The 8835-nt window shown below is 64.9% G+C and overlaps 1 protein-coding gene across 4 annotated transcripts in view; it reads left to right on the top strand.

Moving 5' to 3' along the window:
* Positions 1–320: 320 nt before the first annotated feature.
* The window catches only part of DISP3 (dispatched RND transporter family member 3), a 44966-nt gene continuing 36451 nt past the window's right edge, over positions 321–8835 (top strand). For all 4 annotated transcript variants that reach the window (XM_072751203.1, XM_072751202.1, XM_072751204.1 and 1 more), the window contains exon 1: positions 321–445. The gene's annotated coding sequence lies outside the window, so the exon portion shown is untranslated. The remainder of the gene's footprint in view (positions 446–8835) is intronic.

Here is an 8835-nt window from a genome sequence, read left to right as displayed (position 1 = left end):
CGCCCGCAGGGGGCGCTGGTTCCCGCCGGCTCCGGGCCGGGCTGTACCACTGCGGCTCCGCGGGGGGGGGCGGCGGCGGCGGCGGCGCGGGGCGGCGGGGCCCGGGGGCGGCGGGGCGCGGGCGGGGCGCGGGCGTCGTCGGCCTGGGGCGGGCGGCCGGGCGGCGCGGGGGCGGGGGCGGCGGGCGCGGGGGGCGGCGGCGCGGCTCGGAGGCCTGCCCGGGCCCCCCCGGCCCCCGTGGTAGCGCCGGGACCCAAACAAAGGCGGCGGCGGATAAAAGGCGGCGGCGGCGGGCGCTCGGGCTGCGCTGGGACCCGGACCCGCTCGGGCCGCGCCGCGCTCGGGGTCGGCGGCGCCGCCTCCTGCCGCCGCGGGGCGAGGGCGCGGGCGCGGGCGAGGGCGCGGGGTCCCGCGGGGCGTTCTCCGGGCGCCGCCCCCGGCCGAGGTGAGTGCGCGGGCGCCCCGGGTCGGGCTGCGGGGCTCGGGCTGCGGGGCTGGGGGGGCGCGAGCGGGGCCGGGCTGCGGCTGCGGGCTCCGGGGCTGCGGGCTGCGGGGCTGCGGGGCTCGGGCTGCGGCTGCGGGCGAGCCCCTGGGGCCTGCGGAGCGACCCCCCGCGCCCCTGCTCGGCGCCGACTGCCCGGGGGCTCCGGGTCTGCGGGTCCGCGCGGTCCTCGCCGGGCGCTCGGGGCCGGGGAGGCTCGACCTGCGGCGCCCGCCCGTGCTCGCGGGGCACAGCGGACCCCGCGGAAGTTGAGCGTCGGTCCCGGAGGCGCGGCCACTCGGAGGGCACAGGCCGGCGGCTCCTCCGCTCGGAGCCCCGGAGAGCGGCCGCGGCGCGGCGGGGCGGGGCGGGTCCTGCGCACACGCGGGCACAGCCCGGGGCGAGGGGCCGGGGCCCGGGAGAACTTTTCCCAACTCCCCGGGGAGACCCGCGGCGGCGGGACGGGCCTGGAGACTCCTCTCGGGCTCCCGCGGCCCCGCGGACCCCACCCCGCGCCGCTCGCACCCCTCGCGCCCCGTGCACATCCTGCACCCCGTGCACACACCCGCGCACCCGCGCACACCGCACACCCCGCACACAACCGCGCACCCCGTGCACACCCCGCGCATCCCGCGCACACCCTGCACACCCGTGCACACCGACGCACCCCGTGCACATCCTGCACCCCGTGCACACCCCGCGCACCCCCTGCACACCCGTGCACACCGACGCACCCCGTGCACATCCTGCACCCCGTGCACACCCCGCGCACACCCTGCACACCCGTGCACACCCCGCGCACCCCCTGCACACCCGTGCACACCGACGCACCCCGCACACACCCGCGCACCCGTGCACACCCTGCACACCTGTGCACACCCGCGCACCCCGTGCACACCCCGCGCACCCCGTGCACACCCGCGCACCCGTGCACAGCCCCCAGGCCCCTCACCGTCCGCCGGTGCACGTGGGCCAGCTCGGGGCTCCCACGCGCACCAGCGTCTGCGGGCAGCTCCCTCCAGGTCCTGGCGCCTCCGGGCATCTCACCTGGCCAGAGGCCGGATCCCCTCCCTGGGCGCCCACGGGGCTGCCCCGGGACCCAGAGCCGCTCAGCTCCCCGCACGGCGCGCACCTCCTTGGGGACCAGAACACGGAGACGCAGCCCCCCCCCCCCCATGCAGACCTGAGCTGGCATCTGCCCAATGGAGGAGGAGGCTGTGGCCCCGTGGGAGCCGCGGCAGAAGCCGGGCCCTCGGGAGTCAGATTCTAGGCGCAGAGTCCACTCCGCTTAGCTCACCACCCCGAGCGGCTCCCCTTCCTCCGTCCTTACTCCAGACAAATCCCCTGCAACCCGGCTGCACGCCCTCCCTCTGCATCATTCTGTGCTTGCACTCTCTTTGTTCCCCGCTCTGTTCTTCTCCCCCAAGTGTATCTCCCTCCCTCCCCCCCTTTTTTGGTCTTTCCCAGTTCGTCCTTCCCAGCTACCTTCAGTCTCTCTCACCAACTTTCCCTCAGCCTGGATGTGACCCAGCACGTCTTTGCTCCAACATGGACACAGTGACCCTTAGCGGGAGCCGACCCCATCCTCCAAGCAGCTTCCTTGCCCCTCCTCCCCTCTCTCTGAGAGTCTGACCCCACCCCTCCCTGCCCAGGGCCACAGCAGCTTCCAGCCCCTCCCAGGGCACCTGTCTAGGGCCAGGTGCCCTAGAGCCCAGCAGCCTCTCCAAGAGGCCCAGATTCCTGTGTTCTGGGATCACAGCGAGCCCCCACCCCAAGGGGATTTTGAAGGACCCGGTACCCAGGTTCTTGCATCCCCTTTGAAACCTCTTCTGCTTTTGCCCTTAAAAATCCAAAACTGTGATGGAAGCAGAGGCATCCCAGTGTGATGTGGTGCAAGGAGCCCTGGAGCAGAAGTAGGGACACCTGCATTCCAGTCTCGGCTTGGCCACAGTCTCCCAGTGTGTCCTCGGTCAAGTTACCTCCCTTCCCTGAGCTTCAGGCTCCCCATCTGTGCAAGGACAGGGCTGGCTGACTGACCTTCAAGGGTGTCTGTTTGGCCCTAATGTGGAACATTAACTCATTCTAGAGTGTGGATAGGATTGAAACATCAGGGTTGTAACCTCAGAGGTTATAGCACCTTCCCCGCCTGCTCAAAGCACCCCCCACCGGTGAATTCATCCCGTCCCCCAAACGAGGGACGTTCAGGCCATTTCCTTCATAGGACCAGAGACGTCAAGTAGTTTTCTTGGGGTCACGTTGCTGAAGCGCATTGGCCAGTGAGGCAGACGCTGTTTCTACTGTGGGTACATCTGCGTGAACCACTGATTCCGCCGGTGGGTGCTCGGTGGATGAATGAATGAGTGAGTGGATCCAGTGAACCTGGATCTCCTGACCCTCAGGGCCTTGGAATGATGGGTTAAGCACATTCCTCTGGTCTCCCCAGCTCCCCTTCACTCGTCCGGTCACGTGAAGGCAGCTGGAGTTGTCTGAGGGAAGGTCCCTCCTCCTGAGTTGAGGTCACTCTGGGCTGGTTGTAAATGGCCACAGAGACGGGACTGGCTGAGAGCAGCGTGAGAGGCCTGCCCGGTGGGTAGGGTCTTGGCAAGCAGCCCCAAATCCCGAAGACTGGACCAAGTCAGCTGTCCGCGGGCAGCTGGCCAAGATCCAAGGCCAGGAGGGAAGACAGTCGCCGCTGCCATTTGACTGAGTGGCCACTTCTTACAGCCCCACGAGCTGAGTCCTGCAGAATCGCCTTTACGGATGAGCACAGTGAGATGCCGAGAGAGGAGGTGGCCTTCCTAAGGGCAGCCCTGCGGGCCACGGTCAGTCATAAAAATAGGCACCCCAAGGCGGCGGTGGTGGTTGAGGCTGACAGTATCGGGTTGCCAAGGATGCCAGCGTTATTAGGATTGGAAGCTCGGTGATTAGCTTCTTTGTTTTTTTGTTTTTTTTTTTTTTTCATTTTATTTTCCTTTTCTTTGAAATTATTGCCCCACCTGAACCTGTTGTGCTCCTCCCCCACCCAGATATAGAGAGACCGAGGGCTGGACCGGGGAGGCAAGGGTGTCTGATTGTTAGTGGGTCCCAGCTGAGAGAGAGCTTGTCATTTTAAATCCTCCTCCCCTGTCCACCCGCCCTCACCAGAGCCCGTCTTCTGCCAGAGGAGCCGGGAGCGGTGTCAAAGTCTGTCAAAACACCCTTCCAAGCTGGGTTCCAATTGCCAAGCCCAGGGAAAATAAATAAAGAGGGCAGTGTCGGCCCGAAATAGAAACATGCACCAACTCACAAATATGCATGTTTTCTCAAAGTCGCATTTCACGGGCAGACGGCGCGGCTCACACTCCAGCTGCTCCACAAAGGCCAGAGGCGTGGATGCTGCGGGACGGCCCGGGAAGGTGGCCCTGCCTGGCCACGGGGACGCCGGCGCCCACTGCTGCTCCGCGGCAGCCGGAAGGCGGGCCCAGGGCGGGAGGGCTGCCGCTGGCCTGCGTCCGTGTGGTCGCCGAAGCTCCTTGGAAACGGGCACCGTCCAAGGCTCCGGGCCTCAGGTCCCCTGCCTCCCGACGGGAGCAGCTGGCACCAGCGGTGCCGACCCTGAGGCCGCCAGGGGTTGAGTCCCACCAGGTATTTACAGACGCGATTTCGCTCAGCCCTGCGACCACCTCACGGAGCAGGGATCGTTATTCCCGTTTAATATACGGGAAACCAAGGTTCAGAGAAGCGACGAGGCTTGACCAAGGCCACACACCCAGAGGAGACCAAGTTGGGGACAGACTGTGATCAAATAAACCGGAAGCCCCTGTTCCGCCCGGTACTGTTTCGAGTGTCCACTCACTCATCCGCCCATTCGTGGAGTGAATAGTCTTAGTCAAGAAACCGTTTACACCACCGTTTGCAAAAGCGTGTGGACTCGTCTGCTGGCCCCACCCAGGGTGACGGGTGACGGGCGCTGCTGTGGCCTGGGTTCAACCCTCGCCGTCCCTCAGGGCCCGGAGCTGGGCACCTGAGGTCGCTGGGCTGGGCTGCGGCTGGGGGTTTGGCCTCCGCGTCTTGCACTGTGTCCCCGACCACGGGAGCCCACAGCTGTCGCCTGTGCACGGGCTCAGGTGGGAGCCCCCGCAGAAGCATGGATAGGAGAGGTCGGGGCTTCAAGGGGCAGATGGGGAGTTACTTGGAGGGGCCGAGCTGCCCGGCGTCGCCAGGAGCCAGGCCACTGAGTGTGCAGGCGGCGTCTGGGGGCCCCGTGGGGGAGCTGAGCCCCCTGCGTGGGGGTGCAATGCCACTGGCTCTCGGGGTGCCGCATCCCGTGCCCCCACCACGAGCCTGGCCCTGCTGACCTGCCCACGTCCCCGCCTACGCATCATCACACAAACCACAAGTGAGAAATACAGGACATGTGTCATGTGCCGGGCACCGCTAGATGCTTTACGCCCATTAATTGACGTGAACCCCACAGCATCCCAGAGGCGGGTGTTCTTATTCCACCTCGCGGCCGAAGGGACCGAGGCGGGAGAGCTTGGCTCACCTCCCCAGGGTCGCGCAGCTGGCTAGGAGGTAGGTGGAGCCCACACAGCCCCGTTAGCAGCTTTGTTCTGGGGGCAAGGGAGGAGAAAATCTGGAACCAAAGCCAGAGGGAGGAGGAGCTGCTGGGCAGCAGCAGGCTGCTTCTGTTAAACCTCCGGGCCTTGTCACGCTCGCGGGCATCGGCGCCAGCAGGAGCTGCCACTCTGCCAAAGCCTGGAAGGAAGAAGCCGGTGCGGGATCCCGGGACCGTCCCCGGGGGCCTTGACCACAGCGTCAGGTCTCCCTGGACTCGGGAGAACCCACTGGGCATGTGGAACCCTGGAGCACGCCTTTGATCCTGGCATCCTGCTTCCCTCCTTTGTTCCTCCCCCTGAGGGAACCGGACCCGGAACCTGGGAAATTCAGAAAAAGCCGTCGTCGCATGGCCGATCTAGGGTCTTGCCGTGTGCCTCGAACTTGACCCCTGGGAATGAGGAAGTAGTGGGGGCCGAGGGGGGAAGGAGGGGCTTGGGTTCAGATGCCGGCAGCCGGATCTAGGTCTCTTATAGGGGATGCTCCTTGGAACCAGGGATGGGGTCCTGGGAGACAGTGTCCAGAGGCCTAAGCCTCCTCTGCCGGAAGAAGTCTTCTCCTCAATGCCCCACCCCACAGTCGGCCCGGGCAGCCCCATTGCGTGCCAGGCCCGGCTGCAGAAGCAGAAAAGCCTGTGTGTGTCCCTGTATTGCTCACCAGAGTCTCCCATCCCCTCCCGGCATCTCCTGCCTGGAGCAGAGGTGACAGACGAAAGTGACGGCTTCTCTAGGTCCCCTGACAGAAGTAGAAGGGGGACCCGGGTGTCCTCTGGGGCTCAGAGCACATGATCAAGCAAGCAGGTGTTCTAAGGGTCAGGGGAGCACACTTGGGTGCTCTTCCCAGTTTGAGGTCTCGGCAGGGGTGGGGGGTGGTAGGGAAGGCTCATCCCCGCCCGCCCGTCTGCCCGAGGCACCCCACACACGTGCTGGCACCTGGACAACGCGTCCTTTGCCAAACCTTGCTGATGGAGGAGACGTGAATGCCAGCTGGAAGCCGCTCCTACTTGGAGGAGAGCGTGGTGATCTTGTCTCTGGGGGAGGCCGCTTCAGTGGGGCTGAGATGGGCAAAGCGTTGGGCAGACAGGTGCTCCTGGGATGTTTGGGGGGGGGCTGCGTCCCTGTCCTGCCTCCTGGCCTTGGCACCGTCCTGAAGGATCTCTCGTGTTCTTAGCTGGAGAGCTCTGCAGGGCGACCCCCCCACCCCCGCCCTGATGGTGACGATTCTACTAACAGCCGACGTATTCGGAATGTTTACTACCTGCCAGGCACTGGGCTTGGAGCCTTATGGGGCATTACGGTTTCATCCTCACACCTGCCCTACGAGGGCGTCGCTATCATTATTCCATTTTAAGGATCAGCAGTGTGAAAGGCAGAGAGGAGAAGCAGCTTGCTGGGGAGCCGTGGAACGTGGGCCAGCTGGCCTCAGGGGCCGTAATCACAGCCACCATATGACGACCGGGTTGATTCGAGTCTGAGGATTGCAGCCGGAGTCCCTTTGGATCCTTCGGTAATCTGAGTAACGTCGCATGGGGCTGTGTCCCGGTTGGCAGGGCAACACGGCTTGACCACTTGCTTCTTGACTGCCAGGCAGCCAAGTGGATCGTGTTGGGGTGTCCAGATGTGAGCAACATCTGGCAGGCTGGCAGGACTTGTCTGGCTTTCCTCCAGATGTTTCCCCTTTTCATCCCGTGTAGACACAGCTGGGACTTGGGTCCCCCTGGACATGCCTGCGTGTGTGAAATCCCTGGTTGAAAGGCGTTTGCTGGTTTTGGAGCATCGTCCTGTGACTTCCCAAAGGCAGGGTGGTGGTTTCAGTCCCCGTCCGCCCTCCGGGCCCGAGACACATTAGGCTAACCTGGAAAGAAGCCAGGCTTTGGGACAGCAGCCGGAGAAGAGCCCCCTGGCCCGTCTTCACCGGGGGAGCAGGAAGGAAGCTGCCTGGCGAGGGTTCCAGAGCCTCCTGGAGGAGAGGAGTTCCGGGTGCCGGCCACGTCACAGCACGTCTTCATGGCATCTAGCAAGCGCCGAGGAGCGAGTGCGCTAAGACGATGAATGAACGGATTCGCGGGCGAGTGAGTGAGTGGCGAATGCAGCGCTAAGTGGACGTCGATGGCCAGGGCCTTGATTGGACACAGCCTGGCCCCAAGTACTGGCAAAGGGAAGGGACCTGACCGTGCCCCCTGGGCGCCCTTGACCCTTGCCCTCCCGCTGCACACCCCACCCCCACCCCGCTCTGCAGGACCCTCTGGTCACTGAGCTCCTCTGGCCCCTGGCCATCGGGACCGGGGGCTGCAAAGCTGCTGGAGGTGGCCGCCCCAGCACCTGGGACGTGCAGCGCTCCCCACCTTCCCAGGTGCTCCCCGAGCCCTAGGCCGCCCTGCTTTCTCGCTTCTGTGTCCTGGCCCTTTGGGGATTTTCGACATCTGGGAGGTGTGTCTGAAAGCTCCCGGAGTCCAGCCCTCCCGTTTGACAAAGTGCAAACTGAGACCCAGGAAGGAGGGCTTAGCCCGAGATCGCAGGCAAATAGGAGCCAGAGCCCCGTTATCGTGGAAGGATTTGGGGGGCGCTGCCCCACTGAGCAGGGCAGGGGTGCGCAGAAAGGGGCTGAGGTTCTTGAGCCCCGGAAACTTCACTGGGGTATCTCCTGGCCTCCGGGGCTGGGAGCAACGGTGAGTTCCTGGGGCGCCGACTCTCCCAGGCCTCCTAGGGGAAAGGCAGCTGAGCGGAGGGGTGAGATCCGCTCCTCGCCGGGCCCTGGCCCTGACTGCCCGGCTCCCACCCTCAAGTCCTGCGTCTCTGGGCAGGTGCGTCATCGCGGAGCGTGGGCTGAGCCCGCGTGCCTGCCCGTGTGTGCAGGGGTGCGGCCCCCCCACAGGCCGGTGCCCCCCTGGACGCCCCAGCTGACGCGTGCTCGTCCGTCCGTAGTGCCCCTGTCCCCCTTCCCTGCACGGCTGCAAGCCCCGAGGGAGACGGGGAGGCCGCGGGTCAGGAAGGTGGAGCTTGGAGCGTTTCAAACACGGAGGACCCGGAGGAAATGTGGTGCGGTGACGAGAGTGGCAAGCTGATCAGAAATCTGGTTCAAATAATCCCTTCGCTTCTTTTAGCCTCCGTTTTCTTGTTTGCAAATTAGAAATAATCCCTAAGACTTGAAAACCCCATGGAAATGACGGACAGGCTGTAAGTTGCTGCAGAGACGCGAGATTGTTCGGTCCCCCTGGAGGGCAGGGGCAGGGGGTGGCTCTGGCCTGGGACGCGGGGGCCTGGGGACGCGAGGGCATCTCCTTGCTGGGTGCTCTCATCCGGCTCTCACCCTTGGCCCCCGGCGAGCCCCATAGCAGGGGCTGGGGCAGCCCCAAGGGCTCAGAGGGGACCGTGGCCCTGAGCTTTCTCCCTTTTTTCCAGGCAGTCAGGCTGGGGCACAGCCTTCCCAGTCGCGGTGGCCTCTCTGGCCTTGAGCCCTTTGCATTATGTGCCTTGTTTCGTTCAGCTTCCAGTTTACCTCCAAGCTTATCTCCTGTGCCGTGAGGTCAAGAAGGCTCTTACTATGTCCCTGCACCCACAGATGTGGTCTGGGTGTGCTGCGGGGAGGGTTAGGGCCTCCAAAGCCACCCCCAGACCTAAGGACCCGTGGCCACCTGCTATGTCCCAGCGAAGCTGCTGGCACCCAGCACATTGCTTAGCTGGTGTCATTGCAGGCCCCTCCCTGCATGTCCCCGAGCCCCCAGTTACACAACAGCTCCCAAATGGGGTGAAAGGGAG

Source organism: Vulpes vulpes, chromosome 2 (assembly GCF_048418805.1).
Source record: "Vulpes vulpes isolate BD-2025 chromosome 2, VulVul3, whole genome shotgun sequence".
NCBI classification, from domain to species: Eukaryota; Metazoa; Chordata; class Mammalia; order Carnivora; family Canidae; genus Vulpes; species Vulpes vulpes.
This window is presented reverse-complemented; position numbering and strand designations above follow the sequence as displayed.